A 24,693-nucleotide genomic window follows, 5' to 3' on the forward strand; every position below is an offset into this window, starting at 1 on the left:
CAAACTGAAACATACATGTTTACAAATTCAATCATATAAATTGCAAATATCGATATTATGTATATGTGCTTCAAGGAGTAACCTGTCATCAGCAGTATAAGAATATATTATAGGAGGATCAAAATAAAAAATAAATGTATACAAGAAGTACTCAAAACCGAGAGGTCTACCATGTTCAATATATGTAATGAGACGTCGGTATTTCAGGTATTTTGAAATTTGTAATACTGCAAATTCTGACAAAAATTTTAAAAATATTAATGGAAAGTGTAGAAAACTCATACGATGCGGTTTTCAAATTTGGAAATATCAGCAACCCGAAAGTAAAACTCATTCATTCACCAATGAGGGTTTCAAAAGTGCACTATTTTGCGTGAGGAGAGTTGTTGTTTGCTTCTTTTTCTCATTTCGAGTTTGTCTCTCGATTTAAATTTTTGAATTGAATTTAACTACATACTACAGAAGATCGTGACGTTGACGCGTCAATATGGTCATTGATTCGTTCTGACTAGTTGTAAAATATAGGTTTCCTCCAACAGTCGCAGGGTTAACAAGCTGAAAGTAATTATCAATCACCGGTAATCCTCTTCTGGAATTAAAAGAAAACATGCATGAGTATTTTTAAAGAGAAACTTATTCTGTTTCAATCCATTGGTAGGATTAGACATTTTGCACAGCTGAAAGTAAGGAATTTCTTGTCTCTTTAGTAACAAATATGGTGACCGTCTCTCAGTTTGTATTATTATTTTTTTTTATTTTAAGTGCATTTCAATGATATTGATCGTAATACCAGGAGCGTATTGCAAAGCCTATTTGCCTCTAAATTTTGATGATTGCACTAACCAACTTACTTCAACTCGATAGTGATTGGTTTTATGACTTTGTAATACCTACTGCATGATATGATTAAATGCTTGCATTTGGCCTTTTATATAAGAACCAGTCAGTAGATGATTCGTGATCGACAGAAAAAAAGTAGAAATTAAATTTTAGTTTTCTTTTGGGCATACACACAGTTACCATAGGCTATTAGTGCACTTGGTAAATAATGTGTTTTCTGTCTTCATATTTAAATGTTTATCAATATAACAATGACAAAAACGTTTCCATGGCTCAATCGTTTCGCATGTCCCGGATTGTGACAAAAAAAACCTTCATGAGACAATCGCTATGATTCAGAGTTTTTCATGGTTATCTCCTTGTAGCATCAGTGATCTGTAAGTAATTGAATGTTGATACAACGTATGTCCAAAACCTCTGACGGTTTCCAACAAACGGTAAGTAGATCATAGCCAAACACACAGCTAGTGTCATTCAAGAATAACTTCAAGCGTATAAAAGACAACTTCAGAATTAGGAGAAATAAAATGTAAACCTATTTAAATTATTCACATTGTGTATTAAATGTAAAATTGCCCAAGCCATATTGATATGAATAACAATATAACTTTAAAAACCTTATCGATAGGACTTGTACTTGTCACTTGTGGTAGCTAACAAGTTAATCTTGTTTTTGCTCTTTTATATATGAGGAAAGACTTTTTGGCTTGAAAGGTATTACAGTCGTTTTATTTTGCCATGCTACGGGATATTAAGACAACTCCTAAAAAATCCATGGATAACCAAAAAAAATATTGCAGTTTATGTCAACAGAATTGATAACATGCTGATGAACTAAACATTCAGACAATAAGTACATTTTCTTGGATAATGGATATTGTAAATTTTTCAATGACAAGAAAACCCACCAGACTGAAAATGTCAATTCAAGGCCAACCTAAGGTCTTCAGTAAACGATGAGGGAACCATCACACCTCAGGACATGCTGTAGCTGGCCACAAAACTACATTATACACTGACAGGTACAGTGAAATGGTGCCCTTATAAACACCAGCAGCATGAAAGTAAGCTGAAAAGGAAAATGAAACAAGACATACAGTGACCAGAAATTTCTGACTTGAGACAAGCGCAAAACATGCGGTAGAGTATCAGTACTTTGGCGTCGTCACAATCTTCCCCTTTCTATATCTGGCCACTGTGGAATATATACTAAAGAATTAAACTCAACTAACATATACCGTGTTTGTTTAGACAAATGCGGGGATATGTTTACTGTCTGTTTGACAAATAACCGGTTAATTTAAATATATATATAGTCTTCAAACATTTTTATTTATTTACAACATGGGATGGAGTTCACATATCATGAAGTAAAAATCAACAAACAAAAACGTCCACTCTTCTGTCAATTTTTGGCCGTCTTGTGTAAGAACCTTTCCCTATTGCTGTGGTAATCCGTATTATCTATGTTTTTCATTTATGCTGGAAAGATTAGTATATATTTTTTTTTTATATTTTAGCATTTTAAAATCGTTGCTTTAATGTCCGGTGTTTTTAAAGAGTGTTGTTAATCTCTGATTGCCTTATTTTCATTTATTACTATTTATTACTTCATAGGCATGATTCTATATAGAATCACGTCATATATAGATCCTGACATGGAAATCAAGCTGAAGGTAACCAATCCAGGAATAGCCCTCGATAGAAAAATAGACACACGCATCAAAGAACTTAAAATAAATAAAAATACGATTACAAAGTTACACAGGTTAAAAGAGATCGTACTCCAATGGATCCTGGTATCCTGGATCAGCATTCACTGCTTTTATAGAACACCTGCATGAGTTCTTTAAGTCAAGTTTGATTTAAGTGATATAGTAAAATTAAAGCTGTTTGAATGAAAAAAAAAAAACCGTTTATTTTGCCTTAAAGAAGAAAATATCTAACGTTTTTGAACTTATATGGTGTTAGCAACGTGTCAGCCAGATATATTCGGATTGCTGATAACATCATAGTCATAGATTGGTTGTAGCAATACAGTGAACGCTGATCCGAACACATTTTAACTGTGTCATTTGTTCGGCTTAGACATATGTTCGCAAGTTCCGAACAGTGTCTAACGTTTGAAATTCACTCTAGGCGCAGCAACCAGATTTTTCATATAATGCGAGAATCTTGCAAAATCAGAAAAAAGTGAATGACTTTACTCTACCTTATCCGATTGTCAAACGACGTAAGACTTTAATAACGCACTAGAATTTCGAAAGGCATGTCGAGTAAGAGATGAAATGAACGTCTGCCGCTGCGTGTAGCTTTATATGATGGGTTTACATAGATTTAAATTGGTGAATTTCTTGTTAAGACAGTTGTTTGTTATATCCAGGTTTGTATTAATACAGGCTTTCATGTACTTTAGAAATCAAATTGTAAATACATTATAAGCTAACCATGACTAGATTAAAATTAAAGCATCTTGGTTTTTCACATTCGTTCTAAGTTAGTAGATCTAGAATTGCAAGATACATTGTTATATTCATAGCAAATTTTGTCGTCATTTTGCACATCTTACAGGAATTAAATAATTATTCAAAATATTTAAATTAGAACTTAATATATGAGAATTGGAATTTCATTCATTATATAATTCTTAAAAGTTTTATTCCCTCTTTAATTACTTACTTTATATGACATGTATATATACAGTTTAGATTCAATGTACAGTTCCTTTTGCATTCCCTTTCAAAGAACATTTTTTCTTGTTCAATAATTTCGTACAATACTACTCCTGGTTGTCAATGTCAATTACTGTAATTTTCCTAATTCCATAGACAAAATACACTACCAAACATGTAATGAAAATATAAAAAAAGTATAGTTAATCTTCCATATTGGTATATTATAAGAAAAGAAAAGTTTGAGTATAATTTAGCTTGTTCTTTTTGTACTAATTATATAGAGTGTTTTATTATTTTTTAAGCTTGATAGTCGTACATACAATGAGCGATTAAATTTGAAAAGGTAAAAATAATGTGACGGAAATTGCTGATTTTACTAAAATATAAAATCACGATAATGATAAATGGTACTCACCAACAAAAAGCCAAGTACTGAATCGAAGCCACGCTTTATAGAAAAGTGTTGACATCAACATCATATTCATAATGGTAAATCCAGTTCCTGAACTAGGAATGAAAACTGAATTCGGTGGGTTTTTGACATGCATGAATCACCTCCTGCCTGATTTTTATAAAGATTTCTACTTAAAACAAAATTTTATACTACATTCTTATACTTTAAGTTTTCTATGTCTTTTTATTATATGTTCCGTTCAAATAAAAACAAATCTTATTTTGTTGTATTCTCACTTTTATCAAAATATTTTAAATATTCTAAAATTACTCAAATATTTCGTTATTGAGTACTTTTTGAATATAATTTATGTTTCGAGTAAGATCGTTCTATATATTGGATAGTGATGCTATTGGTGAGAGATTACTACTTGAAACTCGTGTACAGCATATCACAATTTGCAACTTTATGATTGGTTTGTTTGTATTATTTCAATTTCAATTGTTTCATCAGAACAACAGTAATACTGTTTATGCGCAGTCACCATACGTGAATAGACCAATTACATGATGAAGGAATTTTCTAATTAAACATTATTCTTAATATGGAAATACCTGTTGTCGTATTAATGAGTTAACTTTATAATTGTAGACGCCGTTTATATAAGACCTTTGCAGGACGGCAGAAAACAGAATTAAATTTTATCTTGCTATCAATTGATCATTTCTAGTGTCTATTTCTGGTTAAACACGAACTAATTTACTATTTTTATTAAAAGAAACTCTTTGAATATTTTATACAACTTTGATTAATCATGCAATGGAAAGAAGATGTATAGTTTTTTTTCAGCATAAAGGAGTTCAGTAAAGTTAATGTGCTGAAAAATATTGAGGCAAAGAATTATCTTTTCTTCCTGGTGATGGGTTATTGTTTTCTCGGCATAAATGTGTCCATAGCTGGACCGGTTTATCGAGAATAAAAGCTTCTAACAGTGTTCTTAACTTACTCTCTGGAATATGTATAATACAATCGAATTTCCTTCCTTTAAACTACAAAGGATTTTTACGTTTCAGTATTTCAATGTGTGTTTTATAATCCAGCAGTCCTTTTCACCAAAAACCATAAATAAGTGGACGAAATAGTCGTAGGTTATGACATTATAAAACTTTGATCCATGAAGACGTCATAATTTATCCCTTACTTACACTTACGAACTATTGTGAAAACGACGGCTGTATTTAAGAGAATAATTAAGGGAACCAAGGTTATAGCGGTAATAAAAAAAATGTAATTCAGGGACAAAGACCAGACATGGAAAATAGACATACACAACAAGGAACATGAAGTAATTAAAAGCATACAGACAAAGGAACAATAATAAGACATAATATGACATTTATAACTCAGAAATTCCATTCAACTCATTTAATCATTGGTTTGTGTTGCCAATTGATGATGTTCATTGGAAAGTATCTACTTTATATGTTCGAAATATGCTGTCTTGGATAGTCAAATAAAAATCAAATTAGCAAGGACTGATATTCTTCCATACTCAGTTAAAATCCCGACTTAAAAACATTATACATCGTTGTTTTTCCAAAAAAAGATGGCACACCTAGATACAAATATATAGTAGAGATTCCTCTTACTTTTTAAGACATAATTCGAAATTATCTTCCAATTATACAGAGGAAGATGTTTACAAAATGCTGGAATTTTTAATCGCAAACATATTTGTCCAGTATGGGAGACGTGTTTTTCAACAAACGGTCGGCATTCCAATGGGAACAAATTGTGCTCCTTTAATTGCTGACCTATTCCTCCACTCTTATATGGCTGACTTTATAGCCGATTTGATCCGGAAGAAAGAATATCGTTTGGCTAGATCCTTTAATCTCAGTTTCCGCTATATAAATGATGTATTATCTTTAAATAATCCTAATTTCGGGGATTTGATACATCGCATCTCCCCCAAAGAACTTGAGACAAAGCATACTACAGACACTGTAAGGTCAGCCTCATATCTTGACCTACACTTAGAAACAATTGATTAAACTTTACGACTAACGTGATGACATTTCATTTAGAATTGTCAACTTTCCTTTCATCTGTGGCAACATCCCTTCAGCACCTGCATATGGAGTGTTCATACGTTATGCCAGAGCTTGCCGAAACTACGCAGACTTTTTGTGTTGCGCTAGAACTCTAACAAATAGGCTTCTGGAACAGGGTTATGTTGCTACAAGATTGAAGTCATCACTACAGAAGTTTTATGGTCGTCAGCATGAACTTGTGGATCGTTGTGGTATATCCATCTGCACCATGAAAATTGATTTATTCAACGGTTCATAGTTTTCCTTTCCTCGTTTTTCTACCCCGGACTTGACTTTTATGAGCAACTCGGTTGGTGTTTCTAGAAAAGCAGAGGACACTTACCCTACCGGTGTACCTGGTCCATGCTCCCAGTTTTTAGTGGAGTCCGAGTTGCTCATTTACTTTTGTTACTTTGTATGTATGATTTTAGTTACCTTATGTTCTTTGTTGTGTATATCTGTTTTCCATGTCTGGTATTTGTCCCTGGATTGCATTCTTTTGATTACCGCTATAACCTTGGTTCCCTTGATTACTCTTATTATACAAACCTAAAAATTATTCCAAATATGTGAACAGAGCCAATAGTCCTGAGGAATAGTTCTTATCACTTCAATGTGTGGCTATGCAGCAGAGTTCAATGCAAAAAACCAATATGCTCTCTACCCCTTGGTCACAGATGTATTCAAAAGGAAAACCCAATTAATTTTGATTTGCTAAGAGTCTAAGAGTTTTTTGACTAGGATGTTATAGTTTAAGGTGCTTCACAATAGAAGATGAGTGTAATGGCCACGTTTGTCATATTTTTGTCGAGAAGTTTGTTTTGCCGTGCAGACAGTACATCTAGTTTGACCCCATAATTGCTTTAACTTAGACAGTCCTTAGAAAATATCCATCATTACACGACAACATCAATGCCAAACTGACTCAGGCATTCCCATTTAAATCAAATCACTAGCAATTATCCATTCTCTGGCATTGATCATTACAAAGAATATCTAGATTCGGAGGGACATAACATGATTTATCTTCTGTACAAGATTTATTGCTTCCATCTCAGTTTGGAAGGGTAGCCATTCGAATATCAAAGTGTAATCTCAATTAAAATTAGTTTTAATTGACGCACTTGGAATTAGAACCTTATTTCTCATAAATCAATTGAAAATTCCGAAAAATGATATAGACCGATTTTTGTTTTGTTTTGTTTTGTTTTTTTTTTGGTTTAGAACTCTTCTGTTTAAAATGTATCAGTTATAAAATTAATATGGTGCTTGAAATGATGCTGCTATTGGATCATTTATCTGTTGTCTTTGTGCGTGTATGTTTAGTTAATTCATGGTCTTCGTTGTGCGTGTCTGTGTTCCCTGTTAGGCTTTATTCTTGGAATATGTTTTTTTATTGCCACTCGAATCATGATTCCCTTGATTACTCTTTCAGTAGCAGTATATTGACAATGTATGACCATGTTTATGGTTTATTTAATAGTGAATCTATTTTAGTTTCTTTTTGCAGACAGTGACTTTTATTTCATGACTCAAGAAGGTTGGCACGCATAATGTTCTTTTATCTATAGTAATTAATAAAATTGCGATGATTTATTAGAAAAATCCCATTTCTTCTGTGGATTTTACTTATAGAAAAGAAACAAAGTGTTTGTAAATTCATAAAAAATCCATAGTGTTTTAGACCAACTCTTTGATTTTTTGGGTAAGCCTTCAGACTAACTGTTTTACACATAATATAACTGTAAATAAATGTTTAAAGCGACATTAAATAAATAACTACTCGTACTACCACGAGATATTGATACCGACTTCACTTAATAGAATCGCCGAAAATTATATCAATTAATAAGGTTTTATTTTATTGTGGGTATGTGCGTTTGTTCTGATTTTTTATATAAATATGTAAAACAGTTTATGTAAAAGCTAGCACCGATTTTCATACATTCTGTATTGTATTCTAGGCATCACTTTAAACACATGCTTAAAATTAAGAAATGTGCTTACTGCTCTCAGCTTTATTATCATTGTTTATATTACAATGATGCTTTCACTTCCCTATTTTTAATACCCACTTAATACCAACATTATTAGTATTTGCTTTCTCTTTCTCTGTTTCAGCATGAAACCAAGTACCAACTAAAACCTTTTCTAAATGCAAGCTGTTATAATTCAGTTAATCGTATCTTAAAGTATCGAATCAAAATTCATCAGGACTATTGTAAGTCATGTGAAAGTCACCCATGGGCGAGATAAATCACGCACTGTTTGTCTCGTGACAATGAAATATGTTATGACGTTTCGTAGGGCGTTTTCAAGTTGAAAACATTTCACAAAATGAATTTTATTAGTAATAAAAACAATTAAACTTCACTAAAAAGACATACTTGGTAGAGCAAATTTAGAGATCTGGAATACTTAATCCTTGGTGTTTACGATCATATCATTATCTCGCAATCCATAGATTCCTAAAAAAATTGCTCAAATTCAAAATCATCGTCCACAATGTTATAGTCCAGATTCCTTTCTATGTTAGAATTTGGTGACGGTTTCCTTCGTTCGTATTTGTTCTAAGTGTTATAATCTTTGGTTTTCGCTTTAACCGTTTGACTTGGTTTGATAATATATTAAACTTTGGAAATAAACAGCAATAAGAAATCCACCGTTTTGGGACCTATCTTCATCAAAACCATACGAGGAATCAGCTGCGTATCTAATTTATAGTTTGTACAAAATTGTTTCTGAATTGAATGCAAACCCTTTGAGGACTGCGACAAATCTATATTATCATATGACACTTATCTACAGAAAATGACGAGACTGTAGGGAAACAAGGTTTTCTTGATAGAGGATATGCTGTTGCATCTCTGATAAATCCATGGGATAAATATATTTAAACGAAGTCTTCACGTGTATACATTCACCTTGGATTGACATATCACAGCGAAGTTAGGTGTGGCTAGTTCTATTAATTTGACACGGGATAAATTACAAGGTATATTTTTCATGTATATAGGTCTGGCTATAAAACATGTCAAAACATACCAAACTAGACTATGAAAAACGCACAATTTAAAGAAGTAAAGTAAGTCTGTGTTTCTGTTAGACATAAAAATAATATATATTTTTCATGAATTTAGAAATTATAAGTGTTGTATATGTGTATATACAAAAACATATTTCCCTTTTGGTCATTAATATAAGTTTCATTGTGTTTCCAATTATATTTGTCTTGTAGTCATTCTATCAATGGAGGCTTATTTGTTCTGTCTCTTTTTCGTTACATGTTTGCCTTTTTGAGTGGAAACACTCTCGAAGTAGTCAATAAATCGTTGTTCTTGTTATTAAGGTTATTAAGGAAGAAGTATTGAACTCAAAAAATAATAAAACAAATAAAATTACAATTACATTTTTTTTTTTACAAATCTTGGCATGATTCTACACTGATATCATGTTGATGCTGCATGCAAAGTACTGCAAATTTAACAAGTTTGCAAAGTAAAATCAAATTGAATATAATCTGATACATTAACAAAAGAACAATAAAAAAACCCCAAAAAAATGAATGTAACGCATTAATTTCTACATACCATTTATTGAAGTCAAAATTATTCAGTTCTTGAAATAGTAAAAACTACATTTTACACGGATTACCTGAACACCATTTATTCGTTTGAACAAAGAGTAATCAAGGAAACCAAGGTTATAGCGGTAATCAAAAGAATGTAATCCAGGGACCAAGACACGTTATCGCATAATTACCCGGTGAAAACATATATTACATGAAACATTTCATAACATTTTTTTTAACTACAATGTCACTTAGATAAGGCAGGTGCTTGGTTTTTCAGAGGTTCAAACACATTGAAATGTCTTCTTAGATGTCTGGTTTACACACGTTCCTAGTATAAACAAGAGTTTGGTTTAAATAAGTTATCTGTACAAATTGAATTCACGGAATGAGTACAAGCCCCATTTTTACCATACTATTCCTATCTTGTTTGTATTTCTGTCATATCTCACGTTGCACTATCTGTAGACCAATTTGACATTTAACATACCCAAACCCCTGGAGAATTGTCTCAGAGCGTCTTCACTTACACCTAATCACAAACAATTAACCTTCCGCTGACTTAGACAATCATGTTCGTTACAATTCAGTGCGGTGGAAGATAATTGATCTTAGAAGTAGGCATGATATTGTCACTGGTAGGCTTCTATAGCTTCATATAGTAAAAACTGAATCTCTCTCGTAGATTTTTTTCGGCTTAGACAGGTGTTGGAATAATCCAGGTTCCAAATAAATATACAATGATATGAAGGGACTTCAAAAAAGTGTTATGTTAAGACAGGTTTCCTTGCCTGATCTTTTAATGCATTGCTGCACATATTTACATATTTGTTTTCTTTGTAAATACGATAGATTTAAGCATGATACTACTGTGGCCAGTCTAACCTTAATATGGTCTATTGGTGAATCGGTCTGAAATGAGTGTAGGCAAGAAAAAAATATACGTCAAACAAATAATTTAGATATTTAAAAATACACCAGCTAAATGTATTTCTTATTGTTCATTTAAGGTCAAGATCTCGGATGCAAATTTACGTGCATAAGAATGTTAAAATATTTAATAAGTCAAAACATTATGAAAGAAAACGTCCTGGTAAATGTTTATTCTTTATATACTTTACAATGCATTTCTTGACTTTCGCAAAAAATGAATTATTATAAATGCAGATACATTTTTTTTAAATACACAGGAAAGGAAATAAAGTATTAAATTTTAAATATTTGTAAAATGTTCTTCTGACATCTTATAGGGTCTTCATAATCTTAGTTTCTTAAGAAATATTTGAAGTAAAATAAATGAGCAGGGGTTCACATCCTTAACCCGAAAATACATAGCAAAGTTTATTTTGCCAAGAAATATGCATTTGCCTTGCATGTAAATTAATTCAATATCACATGAAAGAATTCAGCCCGAAAACGAAATATCATATATTTCGGGTAAAAAAATATGTTGAGAAATATTATTGTATACAAAAGCGTTTCGGAAAGTTCAGAAATTATGACTATTTTAGGTATGTATGTATGTATGTATGCAAGATCTGACTTGGGAAGAGCCCTTTTCATCAAATTAATTGTTTTCTTATTTTTCCAAAAACATCAAACAGACTGTTAGTTACTTTGAAAATATCACATAACACAAATAACACAATTACCGATTTGTTTAGTTGTTGACCCTATTTCTCTATTTTGTAATTACGTTGTAAGCCGACATTTCAGCGTGATATTCACCATAACGAACACCCTTGTGGATCTTTCTTCGAACGTCTTTATTCAAATCAAATCACAAACAATTAACCTAGTGCGTCTAAGACGATTGCCAACGGCATTAAGATTCAGAACAGTACAAAATAATTAATCCTCCGAAGGAGATGAATTGTTGGTGTACCAAGAATTCTTTAGTGATGAGTCTCCATTTGGTAACCAAATTTTAAATTTTCATTTATAGTTTGTATAGGGCATATGTGAGATGATTTGATTGAAGAAGGTTGGGTAAGATACTTATCGTTAGTTAAAATTAATACTATAAAGCAAATCTTAAAAGACATAAACAATATTATTGCCCTGCTAATGAAATTACTGTCGTCTATTCATTAGAGTTTAATTTCTGATGAATACTAATACAGTGGAATACATTTATGATCCTTTCTTGTTTAATCATAGAGTAAACTTTTGGAAATGAGCAGCTCTTAAAACATCTGGACTATTATAATGCCATAATTACAAGATAAACGTATAAAAATAACAAGTACATTTGTATAAAACTAACGAGTTAATGTGTAAATTAAGCCGTTTGTTGTATAGAATTATTGCATGAACATTGGTTAATATTTGCCCGAGCAGATATCATTTTGCACGAGCGTGCGAGTGCAATATGATACTCTGCGAATAAACAAACTCATACAATATCCCTTTTATATTACAGTAATAAATTCTCTAGTGTTCCTGAAGTATTTTTTTTAGTTGAGGTGTGATTTTAACAAATTGTTCTATTATTGCAATAGGTCCGATATAAGCACACTTTGACTGTAGTTTCCATTGGCAGTGTTTTTACAGTTTGCAGAATGTAATGCCCTACTATTTAGATGCATGATAAATTGTTTTTTTGCATGGAAAAATATATATCACATGCTGTATCAAACTTGGTCAATATCAGTCCACTGGTGGGAACTACTTGTTCATAGAAGCATAGATACCACAGAATGATACAACATGTAAAATAGATTTTGACACATAGTAGTAACTCAGTTTTTACATAAATATCTACTTTTGTGTTAATGACAATATTGACACTGTCACTTTTCATAAAAGAAATAATTACACATATTCGTATTCATTTTTATATGTATATCTATCTTTTCTGAAATCACATAATGATATTTACGCTCAACTAAAAAAATAATATTTGATTTTATTTATAACGTAAACAAACCATAGTTAAGATCCAATTTAAGCTGTTTTTCTCACCGTCTTTGTTTTTACTTGTAATGTTCAGAGATTATTTCACGCCTATGTTCATTACAGTCTAAACGCATCAAGAGCTAAAAATAATGAAAAGGAATTAATATAAACCACAATTCTATACAAATCATACTCAGTTGACATTAAATTGATTGCATTCATTTATGCTATCATTTCTGTGTCTTATAAGAAATTCAATATTCTAATATTCTTACAAGATCAAACAATCAATTGACTCTTCTATGGTTAAGACAAAAAAAGATATGTATTTGACAGCTAAAACGAATTTACCGAGTAAATTATATTTGTAGACTTTAAAAGCATAGAATCAAAAGGTAGAAGACATATGTAAACTAATTATAACAGACTGAATAAAAACAATAATAGCACAATGAACATGGTATGTTATAGAAAAGAAGCCGTAAATAACACCCCAAAATTATTTTTATTATGAAATCAAGCAAGAAATTTGACATTTTGTATGGTGTCATAAAGGTTGCTGTATTGATGATTATCAGTGACACAAACTCATAATGAAACTGGTGATTAAGACGAGACTGTAATATAATTTGCCATATAATTACTTCCTGGAATGTATTTCTAAATTTTTCATCAACAGCTATAAAATCTGCGAAAATAATACACATTATCAAATTTTACCAAAACATAGCAAATAGAAATCACACTATATTTCCGAAATATAAAAATTATCGTACTTTTGAGATTAAAAGTTATTATGAGAAACCCATGCAATAGTTGGTACGAAAATCTCTCGAGATGTGTTTTGATTAAGAAAGTCTTTTCTACTAAATTTAATTCGATTACTTCAATGTGGTTTGGCAGCAAATTTAAGTTATCACTACAAAAGTGTAATGGTTGTCATCGTGAACTCATTGATCGTTATAATTATCCGTAAGAATAAATGAGAACCGATCTGTTATTCTAGAAATAGTAAGGACGTTTACCTAACCCGTTCACCTGATTCATGCTACCTATTTGTATTGGAATCCGGGTTGATTTTTTACTTTCGTATTTATGTGCGTGTTCTTATGGTTATTTTACATCTCTTGTTGTATATACAGTTTCTTTGTCGAGACGTTGTTCCTGGATTATGTTCCTGTTTAGCATTCGAATCTTGCTCTCCTCCAACGGATATCCTTGATTTATTTCGTTTCAGAAAGAAATCATAAGCATATATGCTAGAATTTTAGTAATATTTTGGAACATTTTATATAAAAGCATTCTAGATCTGTAAAGATCACAAACTCTGTAGATATAAAGCATATACTAGCATTACGTTATTAGTTTTCATTTATATCAATCAAACAATGATCTTTAGAGATTATTTCGTGAAGGTGTGCTATGGTTAAATCTACTTATAAGGGGAATGATTTTTTTTAATTTAGTATTGCCATTTTAGCTTTAGATGTAGAAATATAAGTTTGGCTATACGTAAAACAGAACAAAACTATAGAAACGAGAAATAAAAATCAGGAAAACAAATACAATATAGATTTATTACGAAAAGTGATTACTCAACATAGAATAGAAAATGCACACATATTAATGTTGCACAGTTCTATATATCTGCTGATCATTGTTTTAAGGAGTAACTTTTCATCAGCAATTAAAAAATCAAATACTTCGGATGATCTAAATCCCAAACTTTATTGTGCATAAGTACTAAAAACCGAAACTGTGGAAACAGAAAACCTACGCCAGCACCGAAAAGTTCTACACAGTTGTTTACATATAATGCAATCTCAATGGTTTATCACTTCCTTATGTACATATACACAGATATATATATATATTTTGCTGTGTTTCATATGATTCAATTACAGTTCGTTCATCCTTAGATTTAACTTTGAACGTGATATAACAGATCACAAGAATCGCGTCAATAGTTTTGCCACTATCAAAATATATAATCCAATAAACTGCCGTAAAATACAGATTGTAAGTTATCTCTTAACAACGAATAACAAAGACGTAGGAAGTCAATGTATGGTTTTATCCATCAGACTGTCAAATACTTGCAGCTTTTTGTATCTTAATTTCGTTTCATTTGATGTTCGTTTATAGAGCGCATTTTTAATCATGATATGTTTGGTTATTGAATAACTTCCTTTTTTGTTGCTGCAATGACGTCAGAACACCGATCATACTTTACGTTTGTACTTTATCATAGTGATTTCTATCGTAATTTTCTAATTAATATGCTAGCCAATGACGATTTATTTCTATCAAAAATATTTATAATCGCAGTTTTACCTAGTAGACTAAAATGTAAAGAAACGGTAAACCCGTCAAAAACAGCCAATTTTTAAGTCCCTATTTTGGTAAACCAAACACCTGTCTAAATTTGGTTCGGTTTCGACAGGTTTCACTCTATGCTTTAACTTATTTTTAAAGTTTCGAACACTTCATATTGTTGGTAGAAGATCATGTCAGAAAACTGGAAATTATCATTCTAAAATCAAAGTGATCAAGATTAAACCTAGGGTTAGGATTTTTATGATCACGGGACAAGGACTAGACCAGCAACAGAGACAAAACACAATAAAAAAAACCCAAATCAACATAACCATACACAAAGAAAATGAAGAATAACAAATACTTCAGGTGAACATGGTCATGGAAAATATGTTCTGGATTTAGCCCGTTTTTGTGCAAAATTGATAAATATAATTTCAGATACTTTCTGAATTTCACGAATATTTCTGAAAAAAATATTATTACTCCTACATTTCAGTTTTACGGGAATTTACACCGGAGATCTTAATTTCTTCCAAGTCGCATAACTTAACCTTTATGGAACTACTTAAGTAAGTAGACCAAGGGTAAGGGACACAACCCCTTCAAATCATTGGAACGCTTGTATTCAGCATTTTACATCAATCTCATGTAGACATACAAAAAGCTTGGACGGATTTCATTCTTTTTCCAAGGAAAGCTTGAAAGCCTTTGGTGAAATTGAATATGATACAAACATATCACTGATTTCAAGAGTTATGTCCCTAACCCTAAGTTTACCTCCTTCAAGGGATGTATCCTTTTCTATAAACGTTGAATACAGTGAAACCTGTCTAAATCTTTTGGGTCACAGATGTGTTATCTGAAAGCAAATGTCATGTTTACCTTAGTTAAAAATACATTTAAACCGATATAAGGGACTAAAAGAGTGTCTGTTTAATTCAGGTTTTTACTGTATTTAGGAATATTATAAGTTGTGAAGTGGCTCAGTAAGGATGCTCGCTGGTCATAGCAAGCCATTTTTGTCAAATTTTCACTGGTTTTATCCCTTTTATAGATTAATATTTTTGTCCAGTGTTATTTTTAACTTCTCTGGTTTGATGCATTTCATAGCATTACTACTTTTGCAAGTGACACCCACTTTTCTGTTCTTAATTTTATTATACACATCTTAACATGTTGTTTGTAAAGATTTAATAAACCTTGTTACTTTTTCGATGGTTTTAATAGATAAAATCTACAAAAACAAAACCAATGGCAGATCTAGAGAAATCCTTATCCTTCCATAATTTCAAATGTTGTATCTCAAAAATGAGCACACTGACCAATCGTTTTCGGGATGCTGACTACAGTGTGAATGACATGAAAATAACTGTCCTTTCGGAAATTTGGTCAGGTGCAAATCAGCGAAAGTTCCTAGAATAACGGACCAGTTTTCTTGGGACTGCCCTTCTCTTCGAAATGAATGTCTAAACTCGCATTTTGTTATGGTCGTAGCACGGTTTGCAAATATATTTAACACCATACACTTTAAAGTTCATAATTTACATTTTGAACTTGGCGTGTCTTCATTTCAACGATCAAGATCAATTTAAAGGGCATCTTACAGTCTGAGTTGACACTGATTTCTGACATTGAGTACTCTTTACCCTTGATGACGGCCGTTATCCCAAAGACTTTCTACAGTTTAAGTAGTAGTCTTTGTAAGACTCATACAAATTCTATAAAATGTGATACACCTCAAAAAAGGCTACATATTTTTATTTTTGATATGAAGTTGATTTGTGGGTCTATATTATGAAATCTGTAATTATTCATTCAAATCTGCCTGCTCTTAGGAGATAATCAATATTGAAAACCTAATAGATCTATGGTATTTGAGTGTCATTTACAGAGTTATCTCCTTTAGTTTTGAAATATACAGTGCATTCTATATAACTTTTATCTCCTAAGAGAATGGGTTATATGAAAAACCGAATATTAATTATTGTTTACTATGGTATTTCAAACAAAACATCAAAAATAAAAATATAGAGACTTTTCACCCGTGAATCACATTTTGCATGATTCTTAGCTAGAGTACTACTGAATACGTCTTATTTAATTCCCATTTACTGTATTTACCTGTAGAATTAATATACAGAGATTTAAATTGTAATATATTTCACGAATCAAAACTTTTACCTTATTATCCGTACAGTATTAATAGACTATCAATCTTTCTCGAGACAAGGGAGGATCTCGCGTGACGTATTCGAGCTGACCTTTCCTTCTTGTATCTATTTATTAAATCAGAAGCAGTTTTAAAAGATACAATTTGCATCTTAGAATATTCTATATACAAATTTGCATAAATCAGGCAATTGTAGATCCGCAGTGAATTGTCAATTTGCATATATTAGACGTTCTCAGTTGATATATCTTTGATTAAAATGGATATGCAATTTCTTTGTCGTTAGTCATAATACCTCCCATTTGAATTTTTCTCATCTGTATGACTGTGTTTGAGAAAAGAAGATACAGATTCAATCACGTGTGTGAAAACTTTTGTTAACCCTAAGTTAAATTGTAAGCTTAGAAAAATAAGTTTAGACCTTTCTGCACTTAAAAGTTCAAAAATGACCAAAAAAATGGTGGATACTCTCTTACAACATACTTTACGTTTACAAAAAAGTAGTTTATTTAACGTTATTCACATCAATATTATTATCTGTTGCTATTTATGATGGAATAAAATAAAACAAAATCACAACGAGAGGCGACCATACAATAACAAAGGCAAGGATGGTAACAATCAATTCAATGTAAACATCTATGGTGTATCCATCTGCACCATGAAAACTGATTTATTCAACGTGTCATAGTTTTCCTTTCCTCGTTTGTCTACCGGGATTTGACTTTTTATGAGCAATTCAGCGGGTGTTTCTAGAGAAACAGAGGACGCTTACCCTACCGGTGCATCTGGTCCATGCTCCCAGTTTTTAGTCCGAGTTGCTCATTTGCTTTTGTTACTTTGTATGTATGATTTTAGTTACTTTATGTTCTTTGTTGTGTATGTCTGTTTTCCATGTCTGGTCTTTGTCCCCGGATTGCATTCTTGAAATTACCGCTATAACCTCGGTTCCCTTGATCTACATTTTGAAAAAAAAACATAAAAGACATCAGACCGCTTTTGATCTTATATACATATGTGTATTGAGTATGTAGATTGTCTCTGATTCTGATTTAGCATCTGTTCTGGTAAATATTTTGTCGACATCCTCATCATTAAACTCAAGGATTATTGTTTATAATTTGTGTATACTTTAGACTATTAATTTTATTAATATTGAGACCAAATTTTAGCAGAGTGATGGTACAATTCTTCCACTTAAATGTCCTAGAATTTGTTCAATCATTCATCAATGTGTTTGGCTCATTAGAAAACTAAAATGCTTTAAAAACATTTTTGGAATGTACGAAAAATGTCCATTACATTTGAAATGGATGCAAATAAATGAAAATCCACATTTTTAAGGTCATTAACGCCACTGTAAAACTCAGAATTATGCACTTGGAATAAAAAGATATGTTGAATACATCGATACCTAAAACAACAGTGCCCAAAAATTTTTAAGATCAGACACTATACAAAAGTGACCATAGCTGGTAAAAAGGAAGTAAATCTGAAATACCATTTATTCCCTGTTTTACAATTATACAACAGCTGTATTCCAAGAACCAAAACTAAGCGCCTGAATTGTGCAGATAAGTTGGATACATCACTGTTTAAATTATCAATTTGAGGATTACAGTGTTCTTGTGTACTGAATGAGCTCTTTGAATTTCTATAACAACTCGTTCAAGAGAAAAAAGTTATTCTTTATTTTGCGATGTAGAAAATCGAACTATCTATCTAATGATATCATTTTCAGACGTTTTCGTAGTGCAGCAACCTACATAGTAGAATTTTTAGGGCTTTTTAGGAAAAAATTGAAAATTCAATACTGAAGCGTTAATACTTTAGGGGTTTTGACATGGAAATATATGTCATTTAAGCAATTTATAGTGGGGTTGGTACATATAGTGCATGATACTCAATAACCGTAAATGTTTCCACACCTTTTCTTGTACTGTCGGAAAACTGAAACATTGGACTGCCTAATGATACATATATTTTTGATTCAACGAGTAAAAAAAGTGGCCAAGAAATACAGAATATATCCTAGCATATATAGAAATGCCTTTTAAGATCAGTTTGAAATCTAAGCATTATGTTAAATTGTACGAGCAAGAGTTATCAAGGGAACCAAGATTCTCGTGGAAATCAAAAGAACGTAATCCAGGGACAAAGACCAGACATGGAAAACATAAAAACACGACAAAGATCATAAAGCAACAAAAATAATACACACAAAGTAACAAAAGTAAATGAGCAACTCGGACTCCACTAAAAGCTGGGAGCATGGAACAGGTACACCAGTAGGGTAAGCATCCAACTTTCACATGATACATTACGTTTTTGCACACTTTGTCATTGGCTCGTTCGCACTTTAGACTTTGTACAAAATTTGCGCACACTCATTTCAGACTTTGTACACAGGTTATCAGTTTTTCATCTGTACACGTTACAAGAGCTTTCAACAACAGTTAAACAATATTTCACACCAGCAATCCTAATGTCTGGGACTTCATAGTGAAAAACATAATCGTTTTAAGACAAATAATTATTTGAAATTGACAAGTCCTTCACAATAAATTAGTCTTGAACAAAAAAGACAAAATTGTTAATATTTGGTTAATTCGGTCGCAGTTCAGGAATGTTGCCAAAGAGCTGAAAGAGTAATCAAGGCATCCCCCTGTTTTCAGATAATGACGAATTCTCTTTCAAATTAAAGAACATTGTAAAAACCGCTGTTGTCTTATTTCCATGAATAGAACTTTGTATTGCAAAACATAAGAATAGAAAACAAATATTTGCACACAAAACAAATTCTTTGATCTCCCCGTAAAGGTGTACACACACGTATTCGTCTATCATATTGCAGAATATTCTAAGTCTTCGTAATTCTCGACATAACGGCATAGTGAGGTCGTTGTACCTAAAATATGGACAATTTCTTTCTAGTTCTACACCATGCCTCTTACAAACATATGTTATTATGCCAAGTAACTGGGCTAACTGGGTACAAAGTCAGGTTTTTTTATTCCTTTGCGTGATAATTAGTGCCGTAATGGGGCAGACCGGAAATTTGGCCGGGGATATTTTGGTATAATTTAAAGCACTTTAATCTAGCCAGAATTTTAAATATTTGTGATTTAATATTAAATTAATACTGTCATCAAGTGATAATTAACGTCCCTTTACATACAACTACTCATTGTTATACTACTTGGAGAAAACTACTAAGATGATAATTATGACAATTACACCATTTGTGGCAATTAATTTGAAAACGAAACAGCATTATGCTACATCGAACACGTGGTGTTGCTTCAATTTTTAAAAACGCAGGCGGACTATGAAGGCCATTATTTATTTATATTAGTTGAATTGCATATTTGTTAGTATGAGCAAGACCATTCGTAAGTGACATATGCAGACACACCTCAGTTGTCCAACATTCAATATCTCTGACGACCCAGAATCAATGTTAAGTAAAAATGATCACATCTTCAATAAAAATAAATATGGTATGAAAATCCATGAAAATGAATCATGAATAGAACTAAGTAAGACGCGCATTTGTTATTAAACTGACAATCATAAGAAGCGCATAAAGTGTGATATTCTTTATATAGCACATCGTTCTGACCACAACCCGATATATTGACACTCAATGAAAAAGGGAATGTTGTAGGATCAGAATGTATAAAAGAAACCCTATGGATCCCGACAATACCAAATAAGTTACACATTGTTTCCAAAGTTTTAATTGGGAGAAAATTGGGAGTTACTTCTTCAACCCAAGTTTACCTCGAAATCATTAGTTTTAATGTCCTGGTATCACAAATAACTCATAACTTCTCACATCACAAGCAATTTAAATCAACTCATTAACTCTGCGAAAAGGAAGGTTATAAAATTCAACTGAAGTGAAATCCTGTATTCTAATATTGTCTTTCGATGACATCACAGAAAAAGACACACACACACACACAAACAAAAAAAAAGGTTAAATGAGAATGCATCGATTGAAACGGTATAGAACACATTATCATAAGTAAATTACCGGGAAAAAATGCAACATATGTTTTTCATATGTTTTGAAAACACCTGAAAAACATATGTTTTTCAAATGTTTAGGACCACCATGAAAAGCATATGAAAAACTTACTAGGTAATTCATGCCATTTATATGCTTTCAATAGAATGTGTATGGTTTTCAAATGATTTTCGAGCAGATGATTCCATGTGCTTTATAAAAGCACAATAACATATCTTTACTACACTGGTCCTAAACATATGTTTGCATGGGTTTAAAAGCATATTCAAACATATGGTGCATTTTCTTTTCTGTGTTAATACTATTTACAAACAGAAGATACATGACTCCAACATAAAATCAAGTACCTATTAATGTGATGTCTAAATTCAAAGGCTCAAGTCAGAAAATAAAGCAACAACGCGGGAACATATACGTTAAGAAAATACAAGAGATAAGGAGGTAGACATAGGGTAAGGGACATAACTGATGAAGTCAGTGATATGCTTGTATTATATTCAATTTTACCAATGCCTCTCAAGCTTTTGTTTGAAGCAGAATAAAATGAATTCAAGTTAATTAGATGCTTACATAAGATTGATGTAAAATGCTGAATAGAAACGTTCCAATGATTTTTAAGAGCTATGTCCCATACCCTAGGTCTACCTCCTTAAATCAAAAGATTTTTTCATGTTAATCTAATTGCCAGCACGGAAAGAGAAATCGTCATGAAACATTTATACATATTGTTCTGTTCTTTTCAATGTTGCTTAAATCATGCTTAAGAGATTAATTTCGATTCTCCACATAGGAGAAATCAATCAATGTACATTCCTTCCTTAGAAAGAAAAAAAGTATTTCAATGAAATACTCTGAAACCTATGAATCAGAGAAATTTCCATAAAACTGACAATATAATATTCAATAGATACAAATGAACGAAATTAATTACAACCCTTCCCCAAGAAAAGTAATTCACTGCGTCTGGGTTCAAAAAGAAGCATTAACAGGTCCAACGAAGAATAAAAGATTTATTGTATAAGGTTAAAGTTTTCTAAATGAATTTTCTGTCAGTCTATCGAGTAGTGATGTAACACTTGTCGATGATGTGTTTTCGTAAGATTTTTTTTCCAATTAAGGCTAGTCATTATCCTACGTTATTCATCAGTAGAATTATGCAAGATACGCTTTATCTAAGATTGGGAGTTGTTTTATATAAACATCTTCCAGAATTTTTTAAGAAATGCGCAAACATATCAATCAAGAAAGTTAAAATGGGATTAAGATTTGAGGAATGAGTGTAGTGTAGGAATTGGGAAAACGAAGAAAAAAAGTTTCATATGCAATTTTAGAATGATTATAACACCTGGAGAAGGTTTTTTGATTAAAACGTTTGAATGACTTTCCCCATCAATTAAATAGTAGTCTTTTTAAGAATCCGTTAAATGATGTTGTATTGTTGTTAATAATTTGTTTTAAAATTCTATATGATGAAATGCACAATACTTCTTTTTCAAATCTGTGAGCTGTTATAATTCACATTGAAAATCCAACATTTTCTTTTGTATTTTAGTGTCATTTACAGAGTTATCTCCCCTTAATTTTGAATTCTACGGTACATTCTATATATTTTTCATCTTCTTAGAACAAGGGTAATATGAAAAGCCACATTAACATTTTTGTTTACTATAACATTTCAAACAAATTATCGAAAATAAAAATACGTAGGCTTTCCATTCCAGCCACGTATCACATTATACATGATTCTTATCTGGAGTGCTACCTAATTTTTATAGTTAAACCTTCAGATTATGTCGAATACTAATGTTATAAGCAGTCAGGTAATCCAAACGTGTAAATAAATATACATACAAAACCAATTATTCAATCATTGAAAGTTTCGACAACATGTACATGTGTTTCAATGTGTTACTTTTTCATTAGCAGCATTAGAATCAAATCTGAAGGAGTTCAACATCCAAAAATAAATTGAACACGAGAAGTAAACAAAATAAAAACAAATTGAAAGCAAAATTACGTAGCTAGAAGTTTCATTAATTAATTACAACATCAGTGTTTAAGGTCATTATGAAAATTATTGGAAATAATCTATGATATTAACCGGATCAGACAAGTCTGACTATAGGGTTGGTGGATACCCTTTGGGACCTTATGTCCACTACCAATGGAATCGACCCAAAGATTGGTGTATACAAACTTATCACTCATATTCATATTGCGAATTCCGGTATTTTGTATACTTGTCATGAGATGTAACCTCTCGTCAGCAATATTAGAACCGATCAATTGAGGGGTTGAAGAATACACTTTGGTCATTCAGACGTTTTGAGTATGTGGCATGCATGAGATGGTTTTAAATACGCATGTTTTAAAACAAGAAATAGGTCTGTCCTGGCAACCAGAATGACCCGTTCATCTTACACAATATTAATTTAAATAGTAAATAAATGTCAATTAAGACAGAAGTACATGAACTTCACCCGATGCTGTCCATCCTTCTAACATGTCATTTTAGGTGCATAAACTGTTAAGTATCACTTCTGAAATTAGGATTACTTGATATACATGGCATGTGGTTTGAAACTCACCAAAAATAGTTTAAGAATAATTTATTATAGAAAACGAATAACAAAAAAAAACAAAACAAAACAAAACAAAACAAGCAAAAAAAAAAAAAAAAAAACTATCGCTTAGGATTAAATTGTCTCGGTGGATTGTTTCCTTTATAGATTAGACATGTAGGCCATGTCAAAATGTCAGTCTTCACACCAACTTGTTTTGTAAGTGCAATGGATATTAGATTTAATGAAATCGACCTACTTTCACTTGCTGTAGAATTCATTCTTCTTATGAAGACAATAATGTGTACATACCGTATACCGGTTGATTTTTGCAGTTTCCAAATTTTGCGACTTGCTTTATGAATAGGGCTATTAAATTTTTGTTATCTTTATTTTTGCTTTCATAGATGCGGTGTATGGGAGATTACGGTAAACTACAGGGGTATTTCTTTTATTACCTTGGCGATTTCTTCAATAAAAGTATGGAAAACCAAAGCAAGTGCTACCAGTAAAGCCCGTTTCTATCAAATTAGATGCATAGGACGTATGCGACCATATATTACTGAAATGCCTGTAAAAACGTTGGGGGTTTGTTAGTTACTTCTGGGATCGACAATGGAAACGCATCACTATATAGCGTATACAAAACTTAAATAGCGAAGCTGCAGTGTCTTCAAAACACGACAGCAAGACTTGTTACAAGAACAAAGAAGCCTGATCATATCATACCTGTTCTTGTAATTCTTCATTGGTTACCAAAACAGTGTCGCCGTCAGTATTAAATTTTAGTTTATGTAGTCAAATCATTTCATAGGACAGCACCAGCAATACCTCCAAGAAGTGATTTTTATCTATAGACCCTCTTGATATTTACGTTTAGATAATGGTAAACTTCTGCAAGTCCCAAAAGTCACAAACTTACGGTGAGAGGCAATTTGATAAATCAGCAGCAACCCTATGGAACAATCTAGCTTCTGAACTACGCAATGTAAAAATTTCTAGGTTTAAAATGGACCTTTAAACTCACTTGATTAAATACTTTTTTTAGACATTAACTTAATTTTTATTTTTTTTTTAAATTCTCGCTCTTGAATGGACTTTCCTAATCAAAAGATATATTTACTTTGACTGAAAAGGTC

General features: G+C 31.7%; 1 long non-coding RNA gene across 5 annotated transcripts in view; it reads right to left on the bottom strand.

Annotated features, from left to right (window-relative positions):
* Window positions 1-3,494: 3,494 nt before the first annotated feature.
* Window positions 3,495-24,693, bottom strand: part of LOC148601992 (uncharacterized) — a 59,072-nt gene continuing 37,873 nt past the window's right edge. For 3 of the 5 annotated variants that reach the window (XR_015917255.1, XR_015917254.1, XR_015917247.1), the window contains 3 exons: window positions 9,817-9,904; window positions 8,390-8,470; window positions 3,495-4,022 (listed from right to left, as the gene is read on the bottom strand). This is a non-coding gene — a long non-coding RNA (uncharacterized LOC148601992). Of the gene's footprint in view, window positions 4,023-8,389; window positions 8,471-9,816; window positions 9,905-12,502; window positions 12,612-19,569; window positions 19,869-24,693 lie in introns of those variants that run through there. The other 2 variants (XR_015917252.1, XR_015917256.1) reach the window with 2 other exon arrangements.

This window comes from Perna viridis, chromosome 12 (assembly GCF_037379345.1).
Source record: "Perna viridis isolate PV_CMFRI_1.1 ecotype Kerala chromosome 12, ASM3737934v1, whole genome shotgun sequence".
Classification (NCBI taxonomy): domain Eukaryota; kingdom Metazoa; phylum Mollusca; class Bivalvia; order Mytilida; family Mytilidae; genus Perna; species Perna viridis.